General features: G+C 33.2%; 1 long non-coding RNA gene across 1 annotated transcript; it reads left to right on the plus strand.

The window, feature by feature from the left end:
- The first annotated feature begins 8,322 nt into the window (after window positions 1–8,322).
- On the plus strand, window positions 8,323–10,820 carry LOC132279146 (uncharacterized). Its single transcript, XR_009471223.1, has 3 exons — window positions 8,323–8,610; window positions 8,850–8,933; window positions 10,386–10,820. It is a non-coding gene; the product is annotated as an uncharacterized LOC132279146 (long non-coding RNA).
- Window positions 10,821–12,363: the final 1,543 nt, after the last annotated feature.

The following is a 12,363-nucleotide window of genomic DNA, read 5'->3' on the forward strand; positions in this document are numbered from 1 at the left end:
AGCAGAATGTAGACAACGTAAAAAATTTAAACAAATTAAGAAACAATTTTATTATACGTGTAGGCAAATAGACTTTCCACCACAGTATGGTTGTATGTCTCAGAAAAATTATACTTATAAGCGTAATAAATCTAAAAAATATAATCTACGCAAAAGCAAAACCTACAAGAATTATCGTAAAAAAAAAAAAAAAAAAAAAAAAAAAAATGAAAATCCTATTTCAAAATAACCCCAGACAATTTAGAAAGCGCCCTTGTACAAAAGACAAAAAATAAATAAAGATAACAATAAAAAAAGGATAATAAAGATAACAAAGATAATAAAGTTAACACACTACCCACAAGAGAAATAAATTACAAATGTTTTATTTGTGGAGATCCAGATCATATAAGGCCAAACTGCCCTATAGATACAAACAGAATCCTATCAAAAGAATATAAGAAAAAATCAATATATTTGAAGACATTGAAAAACAAGTAGAAGAATTATTTGAATTAGAAAGTATTTATGATTCCGATGATGATAATGAAATCATATATAGTATTGAAAGCATATATGACGAATTCGATAATGACGAAGACTTTAAGCAAGGGCTTCATTCAATTGAAGATTTTGTTTACATTATAAGCAATCCGTCATGTAATTATACTTTTGTTAATTTTCATTTCTCATATTTTGATTGCAAATAATGTAGTGCATCTATTAAAGAAGGTCATTATTGTAGAGATCATTGTAAAACTTTATTATGTCACGACTGTTACTCAAAATAAGAGAATCAGCAGAAAAATACACTAATTGAATCCTTAAATTCAATATATAAATCATCTAGTCTAATCCAATTCTCAGTAACCTTATAATTTAAAGAAAAATTAGTCCAAACATCTGTTATGTTAGATACTGGAGTATCTAAAAACATAATTCAAAAGCATCTAGTACCAGAGGAATCATTAATAAAATTAAACTATAATGTTAATATGAGTCAGTATAATAATCAAAAGCTCCCAATAACTCATTGTGTTCAAAGTATTCCTATATTAATTAATAATGAAAAATTTATTCTACCACAAACTTATGTAGTTAAAAATATTTCTAGTACTTATGATTTTATTTTATGATTAAATTTCATAAATTCACTCACCGGACGATTTATGTATATCCCTACGGGTTTACAGTTCTTTAAAAAAGGAACTTTTATACCAACGGGCCAGTGGCCTAACGGTATCAACCTTTTATCTCCCAATGGGAGGTCAAGGGTTTAAGTCTCAAAAGAGACAAGTGTGTGTGAGTACCAACTAGGGAAAAAAAAAAAATTAGGAACCTTTATTCCATCCTCCTTATATTCCTTAGAAAGAAAAAGGAACTATTACGTATGTCAATACTTTACCTATGACAGAAGAAACTACAGAAAACTTATTTGATGTAACCGAATTTTTAGAAGATGTTTCCGAAGCATTAATGTTTTCTCAGTCATTTAGATGAACCTAAGATTTTCCTTAATAACAAAGCTATACTTAAAAATCCTAAACTAAATATAGATAATCTTTTAAGTTTAGTTGAAACTAATGAGATTTTAGGAGAGGATCCCCAAAAACACTGGTATAAAAATAAAATCGAACCGAAACTAAATATAATAAATTATTTTATAACTATAAAAATTCAAGATAATCCTTATACCCTAGACGACCAAGAAGAATTCCAAAGACAGATTAAAGAACTTTTATTATTAAAGGTAATAAGAAAAAACAATAGTAGACATAGGAGTCCAGCTTTTATTGTCAGAAATCATGCAGAGATAAAGAGGGGAAAAACTCGTATGGTCATCAACTATAAAAGATTAAATGATATAATAAAGATGTTTTAATAAATAGAATACAAGATAGAATATAGTTTTCTAAATTTGACTTTAAATCATGATTTTGACAAATCTGTATGGCTGACGAATCCATTGAATGGACTGTATTCATGTATCATGAAGGATATTATGAATAGTTTGTTATGCCTTTTGGATTAAAAAATGCATCACAAGAATTCCAATGAAAAATGGATACCATATTTAATAAACATTCAAAATTCAGCTGTGTTTACATGGATGATATTTTAGTCTTCAGTCAAACTAAAGAAGAACGTAAAAAAACATCTTGAAATTATACCAAACGAGTTTATAACTCAATGACTCATTATAAGTAGTAAAAAGATGATATTAGAAAAACAAGAAATCGAATTTTTAGGCTTATTCATAAAAGGAGGAAAAGTAGAATTACAATCACATATTGTTCAAAAGATTTTAAATTTTTCTGATAAATTAGAAAAACCAAATTATTACAAGCATTTTTAGGATTATTAAATTACGGTCGCAATTTTATTCCAAAATTAGGACAATTAGTAGGATCATTATACTCTAAATTAGGAAAAAATAGTCAAAAATATTTTAATGCTCAAGACACAGAACTCGTTAAGAAAATTAAATCTCTAGTCACTCAGTTATAACCCTCACAACTCTCACTTGAAAATAGTTACAAAATAATTCAAATAGATGCATCTGCACAAGGATGGTCATGTTTAATTATTCAAAGACCTACAAAAGAATCTTCTCGAGAAGAAGAACAAATTTGTCGCCATACAAGCGGAACATTTAATAAAGCACAATATACTTTACCATTAGCAAATCTAAAAATTTTAGGAGTAATTAACTTTATTGAAATATTTCAAATATTCCTTAACAAATAATTTCTTATAAGAACAGATTGTGATAATATAGTTAAATGTGCAAACAAGCAAAATAACAGCGGATGTCTGCAAAAAGATAGATTTCCTTTATTGACTGTATTACTGGAAGAGGTTTTAGACCCACATTTGAATATGTCAATGGAAGGGACAATTATTTAGCAGATATGTTATCCCGTTTACTAATTGATTGTTAAATTTTTGCAGGTATGGAGAAAAGTAACAACAACATTTATAGCCTTATACCAGGCACTTCTAACCCGCTTTTGATTATCCATAACCCAGCTTAACAGTTTCGCGCTAGACATAATCTTTTTCCAGGCCAAAAACTTATTTTAGATAATCTTTGATTTAAAATAAATGCACCCGATAGATCTATCGTCAGAAATTTAAGTACTTTAAGTGAATATTTTGTAGCATCTAACCAAGCATATCATAATCTCCAGGAAGAACACCAGATTCTCATATCTCATTTTAAAAAGTTAAATTTAGCCTATCAAAATGCAATAGCAAATCCCACAGCTAAATTAACCTTTTTCTGAATAAAGGACTAATGAAGATGAAAATCTTCAGAAAGTTCAATTTATACAGGTACAAACAAAATATGCCAATCTACTACCCATCTTATCTCCGATTTACAGATAAATCCTTAGACAACAAGTCGAGTTCTTTCCTGAAGACATAAAAAAATTAATCCTTAAAGAAGCAAAGTATGATGGATTCAAAGAATGGTTGATATCCAAAACTACATGCCAGAAAGTCCAATTCTCCTTCAAATCCATAGCACTCCCCCATAATGGGTAAAAGATGGAGTTGAAATTCTCAGACAACATAGGATTTACATTAATTCAGAACCAGTTAAAGTCCAAAACTAGTTGCAACATACCTCTTTTGTAATTGATTTTCGTGTACATATCAAAGAAGCCACATATGACCATTTAATGTACTACAAAGCCTATTGACACCTTAACCCAAGTTTTAACCATGGTTTCAGATTTTTAGATCATAATATTAATATGGAGATTTTTATCAAAACCAGAATTCCATATGTCATCAGATCTCCCCCAGAAGTTGAAATCTCACCAGAAGTTGCTGCTATAATGGATAAAGAAGAATAATGCGTTAGAGGACTGCATGTTCAGTTAGATAATCCGTCAGATGGAAACAACTGCTCACTAGACAACACTGAAGAGAGAAATCTATTTAATATGCTAGAAGTGTAATGATTTCGCCAGAAGAATCCAGAGAGCGCTTCGAGTCAAAAAGTCCACAGAATAATTCACTTTTGAAGATAAGAATCTACCGAAAACAGATTTTGAAGCCACAAATTTCTAAAATACAACAATTTAAAAATAAAGGTGCCCCACAATAATTCAAAGAACTTTATCTCCAAAGCATCTTACATCTCAGCTATCTATGCAGCATCTGCAATCTCAAGTGTTGATCCATCTCTCAGATCACTCTATAAAAGGAGGCTTTCAGCCTAAGAGAAGATCATCGAGTCTTAGCAATATCGAGTTTAGAGCCATTAAGTTTTAGCTTCCATTAAGCATTACAACCTTCAACTATAGTTTCCTAGTGTGCTTTCTTTTGTGATTTATTTCATTGTGTTTCCTTTTGTAAAATATTGTGTGAGAGTGTATCCATGTATAAACAATATGTATTTATGTATATATTTCCCATGAAATAAATCATCAAATTTGTTCTTATTCAAAAATTCCTTTTCCTTATTTAATATTTTCAGTATTTTCGAGCAAAAGACTTTAGTCGACAAAAAGATCAAATATATAGATTTTATTTAGTTAGACACTGTAGATCCTAGAATTTTCTTGAATCCAACCAATACACAAGCAGCCTTAGTTTTAATTTAGCAATTTCTTCTGTGAATTGACTCGAACTGTTAGCTTGTTGGCCCGTTCTTGCTGGTGTTCAGATGTTTTTACAAGGCGTTGTCATAGCGTTATCAGGTTCGGCAGTCATTTATGTGATTTAATTGTTAATTTTATCTCTATGTTATTGCATGCTTCAATCTGGTTCGATTGAATTTAATTTTGGTATCAGAACCATATTATTTCGTTAAATGAAATTTATATATAAGATCTTTAGTTTAAAGAAGTCAATAAGTCCATATTAATCTACTGTGAAATTTTAATTTATTGTAAAAAATTTAAAAAGTTAGAAAAATATTAAATAGTTTTTCAAGGATCTTTCCGTATATTTATTTCATGTTTTAAAGCTTTTATGTTATAATAGCATATTGTTTTGGGTCATTATAACAATATAGTTTGTTATGTGGTCCAAAATAGAAAATGAGTTTATTTTAGAGAAATAGTTTGTGTGGCCCTTCCATTATCAAGAAATAGTTTGTGTGGTCCTCCCATTTTCTTGTTGGTTCAAGACTTTGACATCATTATATTGTAGTATTTGGGCTTTAAGCCCATGTATTGGTAAAAATCCCTATAAATATATATATATCGAGTGTTTGAATATATACGGGCATTAATATATTCAAATTTAGGTTTGTTAGACTAAAAATATATTACGTAAATAGTTAAATATACTTACCCAAAAAGAAATATAGTAATTAAAATTACATACAATATTAAATTTATAATCAAATTTTTTTTTTTTTCATGACAAAAAACACACCTTACAACTCACACATACATCGAATCCCTCTCTAAGTTACACAAAACGCGAGCGGGAGCGAGAGCGAATTTGAGAGCGTGAGCATGAGAGCGGCATAATTAAGTAATAAATAGTGAGAATTTGAGTCAGAGCGCGCGGAGAACGTAAGAGCGGGAACGCGCTCGAAGCGTAAGAACGATACCCGTTGAGAAGAATTATACGACTTAGATTCCCTCCCCTTCCTCTTGAGAATGAAAAAGTTCTACTCCCTTCGTCCCAATTTAAGTGTCACTCATGGGGAATAGTAATTTTTAAGGGGACATGTGAGACATGCATTGTCTGTCTGAAATTACTAACTTACCTTTTTAAGTTTTGAATATTCAAGTTGGAAATTTTAAACTTAAAGGACATATATGGAAAGATATGAAATATATTGTTTGAAAAAAGAAAGTGAACTATTATTTTGAGACAGATAATAATAATAATAAAAAAAGTATGACACTTATTTTGGGACGGAAGGAGTACCATATTAAATTTAATACATGTTTGAAAGTATTTTCATCACAAATCATTATACAAATATATAATAGGCTAGGGTTTAATTTATTTAGACTACTTGTAGTTTGTCAATAATGTAAGGAGTTAAGTCACATAAAGCGGGAGCAGGAGCGAAAGCGAATTTAAGAGCGACAGAATTAAGTTATAAGTAGTGAGAATTTGAGAGAAAAAATGCGCGGAGCGTGAGAGCGGGAGCGTATTCGAAACATGAGAGCGACACATGTTGAAAATGATTGTGTGACTTAGGTAAATAGACCCTCACATTTGAAAAAATTCAATCACACCCCTACTTTTTTCTAAACACGTCAGTTTCCATCTCCCTTTATGGTCAATGTTGGTCATAGACACTCTTTAACTATGTAAAAAAAATAAAAAATCCAAATTGCCCTCTGGTGATCATATTTGGCAGCATACAACATATATATACTAGAATGAATTTATTATCGTCAATCCCATCCCTTCCAACTGTTATCTTTGGCTCTATATATAACCAATCTTCATTTTTAAGGACAATACTTGGGTCTAACCCAGGTTGGATGAAGTTCATCCAACCTGGCTACGTGGACTAATGAATATACGACACGTGCCCAAAAATAAAAATAAAATTAAGTTGGGTATTACCCAATTATTTGGATTTGACCCGTTGCTCTAACATTTTTAAATGGACCAAAATGACCCTATATTCTCTTTCTCCCTCTTCATTTTCTCTCTACTGGTGGCTCGTCTAAATCAATGAAATTGAGTGTGTTGTGGAGGAAACCCCTCCAGGGCTATTGGCTAAGCAAGGTGAAGGAGAGGGAAAAACAGTAAGGGAGAGGGATGAATTCAAAATTATCCCGATTCATCCCCTCATGATTCAATCATGTGACTGGCTTTGGGTTCATCGCTTCGAGTGTTGGCGACGACGATCTCGTGGTCTACATGTCCTCTATCCGAGATGGGGGCTTTTTCAATCCTGTGGAAAGTGAGTCGGTAGAGTTTTTTGTCGAGTATACCGAAAATCGTATCAAAGCCGTTGATGTCACCGGCCAATGGCGATGATGGGTATCCCTTCAACGAGGGAGTTATTGGCGGTAATTAGTGATATGGTTGTGTTTGGGTTTATAATTGGCAGATGAGCTCTAATTTGGGCGAAGGTAAGCTCTGATTTGGGCGAACGGGAATGCTAATTTGGTACGATCTTGGATTAATTTGTTCTTGTTTATAATTGGTGACGGGGTTGTGCTTGGTGGGTGAGCAGTAGTGGTAATTAGTGTTGATTGTGTTTGGATGCGAAATTGGCTTCAGTGTGTTTGATGGAATTGTTGATGTTGTAGATAATGGAACAAAGCCTGAATTAAAAAAATAGAGTTTCTGAATTCAATTGAGAGAAAATCAGGGTATGAACAAATTATGGGTTCTTTTTCTTTCCTCTTGGTTCTTTATATGCCTGCCTGTGTGCGTACAACTGTGTGTTTGTGTGTCTCTATATATGAAGATTAGGCTTTTGAGCATAGTTGCGGCTACAGATCAGAGGAGGAAGAAGAAGGCGCAGATTAGCTAAAGAATGAAGAGGGAGAAAATAGGGTTATTTTGGTCCCTTTACATATGTTAGAGCAACGGGTCAGACCCGAATAGTTGGGTAATACCCAACTTAATCTTATTTATATTTTTGAACAACTTGGGTTGGACCCAAGTATTGTCCCATTTTTTATACACAAATATATTTCTCCCCCTTTATATGTTCCTATATAATATATGGGTTAAGTACTCTCACACTCCCTGAGATTTTAATTTATTGCTTTCATATTAAACCTGAGCAAAAGTTGCTAATGCACTCCTGTGAGGTTTGATTTAATTAGCTTTCACATCCCTCTTTTTAAAATGATAAAATTAAATACCTAAATTACCCTCAATTATTTCAAATACATTATTATTCTTAAAAATCGTTTCCTCTATTTCTTATGCACTGCTCTTATGGCGGATTCATCACCGGTCCATTCTCACAGATCAATACCGGAGAGTGCATGATTAAAAGAGGACTAAACTAGTCTTTGAGCTTGGAATCTTCAAGTTCTTGATGTGTTGAAGACTCATTGGATTGAAAGAAAAAGAAAAAAATCAGATGAACCCAGGAGTTAAAAGGAGAGAAACTGAAGGAAAATGAAGGAAAAGTCCAATAAACCAATGTGTTTTCCCTTTATCAACAATGCAATGCCGTAAACAGAGGCTTTGGGACTGAAAGAAGCAAAATAATGACCAGTAAACAACTGGGTTTCTCTCAAAATCCTCTCCCAGAAAGAAGCTTTTTAGAAAATCAGTAAGATCTCGTTTGGATTCAGAGATTTAGAGGGATTTGAAAAGAAAAAAAAAGGAATGATAATATTAAGTGTGTTTGGATGGAAGGAATAAAAGAGAAATTAAATGATTTGAAAGAATTTGGAGGGATAGACTTTTCTTCGAAAAAAATAAAATCAAAACTCCTCGAAATTGAGAAGATTTGAGGGGAAAGGAATAGAAAGCAATCAAAAGACAAAATTAGCCTTCCAAATTCTATACACAAAATTAGGGCGCAGCAGCGTCTCCATCTCCTCTTCTCTCGCGTCTCCGGCTTCGGCTCTTTAACACGGCTCAAAGAAGAAACGCTAACCCTAGGTCTGGAATCCTCCATTGGAGACGCGAAGGTGTGCTAGGCGATTTGCAGACTGCCGTTGCTGCTAGGTTTGTTTCCAATCTATTTCTCTCTATTTATATAAGTATATATATGCGTGTCTTTGGGTTTGTACATTTGGTCGATCCTTTGTTGATCACTTTGATCGTTCGCTCCGCTCGTCGTCTCTGTTTCTATCCATCCCCGGCTTAGATTGAGTTGCCGAGATAGGGGAACCTCGGCATAAGGGCTTGGCGCCAACGCATGAATCTGACTTCATCAATTTTGATTCTTATTTTTCTGATTTCAGAATCAATATACGAATTGATCATGTGAAAGAGCAGCTCGCCACTTTTAGATTTCAGTTGGAAGACTTCTCTTTTGCAAATATAAGGTACTCACTTGTTTTCATTTTTTTTTTCTCTGTTCTTTATAAGTAAATTAATTAGTAATTATTTGGTGTTTCTCATATTCAATTTGGCATTTTGAATTGAAGCTAGTGAATGGAAATTTTAGTTTGAAAATTTGAAGAAATTGGTTAATATGAATTTGCTGTCTTAATCAATTTTTGGATTTCAGTTAATTAGTGGATTAAGTTCCTATCTCTATTAAAGTCTTTAGCGCTCTCGCTCTTCTTTGCTCGCCGTGATACAGTAGTATGTGGTGGTTGTGTGCTTTTATCAGATGAGCTAAAATGGGTTCATTAAAGATTACCATCATATGGGTTGATTTGAGCACAACTTATCAAAAAAAAATGGGTTGATTTGAGCACATTGAATTTGTCATCAATATTAAATGATTTGAGCACATTGAATTTTTATTTTTATTTTTATACAGCCTACTGGTTAACACAAGATTTTAGTTGTAGATATATACTACACAAAGCACCAAAAAAAAAAAAACAAAAACAAAGAAATAAATAAAAATTGATAATTGGGGTTATTGAAGTTGTTGAGATGGGTGTGAATGCAGAGGACTCAAAAAGGGTAAAGATGAAGCTTAGGTAGCAAAGAGAACCAACTTAACATTGTGAAACAAAAAGAAATTAAAGAAGAAACCCTAAAAGATAAGATGAAAAAAAGGTGGGAGGCAATGAGGCTAAGAACAAGTTAGGATCCTGATCTTGAGTGAGAGACGAGCTCAATAATATCTTTTTTTTCTCTTTCTTTACTTTTTTTTTATTTTTTTATTTCTGGAAAGTGAAGCTCAAGAATTCACTAATACAAAAAGTAGCAGTACTCTCTAGAAAGAGAGAGACTGAGAGATATTAATTGATTTTTGGATCATCAATTGGGTGCTGTCGGACCCAAGTGAATAAGAATATCTGTTTGGACTTTTTTTTCTTTTTTCTTTTTTCTTCATACAAACCCTTTCTTCTATAAAAATGATTCATTTTACATCTTTATAGTAACTGAATAAAAATAATATACTGAATTGTTTATTAAATTTTTTTTGTTGTGAATGTGCTATAGGATTTCTAAGATGGTATTGGATCATGCTTTTGCTTGTAAGCTTAGTTCAACCAAGCTATGCTCGGATATTTGTCCTGCATTTTTTCATAACAGTGAAGATGTTCTGATCCAATTGGAGATAAATTCTTTTAAAGACTAAACCACAATGGCATGTTTATTCTTTTTTGGCCTCCTAGGCTGTGGTGTGTATGTTTTGGGAGATTGTGTTCTAATTTTCTTCAATGTTCCCTGTAGTCTGTTTTATTGGATCATGTGTTCTAATTTTTCCAAGTTACCTGTATGGTGTGCTATTCTTGAAGATGTGTTCTTGTTTTAGTTTTTCCTTATCCGAGACAAGTTGTAGATACGAAGGTTTGATTTCATGTTATTGGCAGATGAACAAGAAATTGCAACAGTTGAAAGCACCAAAGAAGAAGCAACTTCAAGCTACAAAACTCAGTGTCGAGGGTCGTGGCATGGTCAAGTATTTATAGTCATTTCCATTCAATGACCGAGTTTGAAGAGCCCATCTTATGGGCTTATAGTTTGTACTGCTATTGCACTGGGCTGAAGAACGAGATTATCACTAGACTGCCTTGTCCGAAGATCACTCAATTAGTTATGAATGGAAGCTTCTAGGATGAATGGGCAGGTTGGGCGATGTTGTTGCTTCGAGAGTTGGTGTCTTGGAGGTTAGGTGGCTATGTTCTGTATGTAATTCAACAATTTCAGTATGTTATGAATATCTAACATCCAGATGATGCTAATTTTTCCAGGTCAAGTGTAACAATACATTTTTTTAATAAGAGTGAATTAGCTTTGTTTATGAATTCGGCCCTATGATTCATGTTTATCTGTTCAGCATTTTTGGGCATTTGTATGTATTTATGTATGTATATGAATGGCTGCTATCTATGTAAATGATCTGGCTCTCCAGTCCAATGAGCATGCTAGGGATTTCTGGGTTTTGAAGCTGGCTGAGATTTGCAATCTTGAAAATAATCCAATTTAAGCACTAATTATGTATATGGCTATAGATATGCGATGAAAGTCAAGTTCAGGGAGAGAGAGAACATTGACCAGTACTTAAAATAAGTTTCCTTTCACAACGTTAAAGCAAACAAGATTTACTAAAGTAAACTGTTATTACTTCCACCAATATTGTAAGAAAAAGGGTAAGATGATAATTTTATTATTATCCTTTTCTTTCTTGCCTCTTCTTTGTGTCATATAAACAATAATATTGTCAATTTCTTTCTTTTCTCTCCTATCTACCCAAACATAAATATAAATTATAACTATAATTTTCTCTCATTTATTTTCTCTTATAATTCTCATTTATTTTCTCTCCTTGCATCCAAACAAGCCTAAACAAATGAATTAGAAGATTTCATTTTTTTCATACTCTCTTTCTAATCTTTTGATGGTTTGCTCAAAGAGAAGGAATAGAGAGAGGAAAGGGCTGAAAGAGGAGATCACGACCATGGGGATGACCGATGATCACGATTCACGACTTCTACGGTCGCCACATCCACTATTTTGTTCAAGATCCATCTCTATCATTTGTCTCCAGCAATTGTACGCGCCACCGATGACAACGAGAATCTGTATTTGATGCACGAGGATTGAGGATTTTGCTCAAAAAGTGGAAGGTACTTACGTCAACTGCTATCCTTACCTAATTCCAACAAAATGAAAGCAAAATTACAAATTCAAAAGCGGAAGGAAAACAAAAAAAAAAAATAGTTTTGAAGAACACTAATCGGTCCCCAAGTAGCAAGGACTAAAATATCATAAAAGAGCACCGAACGATTTTATTGTAAAAATTAATACAGATCAAGTTAGAATTCACATACGTTTCTCACCTAATTTAGCACAATTGATTACTCACTTCATGAATTACATTTGTTAATTCTAATTCCAACTCATTACAGTACCAACAACAGCAGCAAAATTAGTCAAATCATGAATTTCATTTGTTAATTATAATTTGATGGGACGATGACTGGATTTATGCTTAGAGAGGCCCTAAATCGGTTGTAGCAGCGGCTACTGGTGTTCGACGACGTTGTAGATCTTGTGAGGTATGGGCACGCCGTTATACGATGGATGGGTCCGGGTTTGGCCGGGTTTCTTCTTGCTAAATCCGATCACTTCACCGTCATCATCATCGTCGGCAACAACATGTGGTTGGCCTCTGTCAACCAACCCATCACCAGAATAGTCATCAAACCCTGCCATCCTTGTCGCCACTGCCAACTCTCTGGTCCTCACACCCAATCAATCTCTGGTACTTCACTTCACCGGACATCGAGAAATCCCCATGCTCGCCGTTCTGAAACTCATTGAGAAATCCCCACGGTCTCTGGTCCT

Source organism: Cornus florida, unplaced genomic scaffold (genome assembly GCF_030987335.1).
Source record: "Cornus florida cultivar Cherokee Brave unplaced genomic scaffold, ASM3098733v1 CherokeeBrave_3.0.0_Hap2_Chr10, whole genome shotgun sequence".
NCBI lineage: Eukaryota > Viridiplantae > Streptophyta > Magnoliopsida > Cornales > Cornaceae > Cornus > Cornus florida.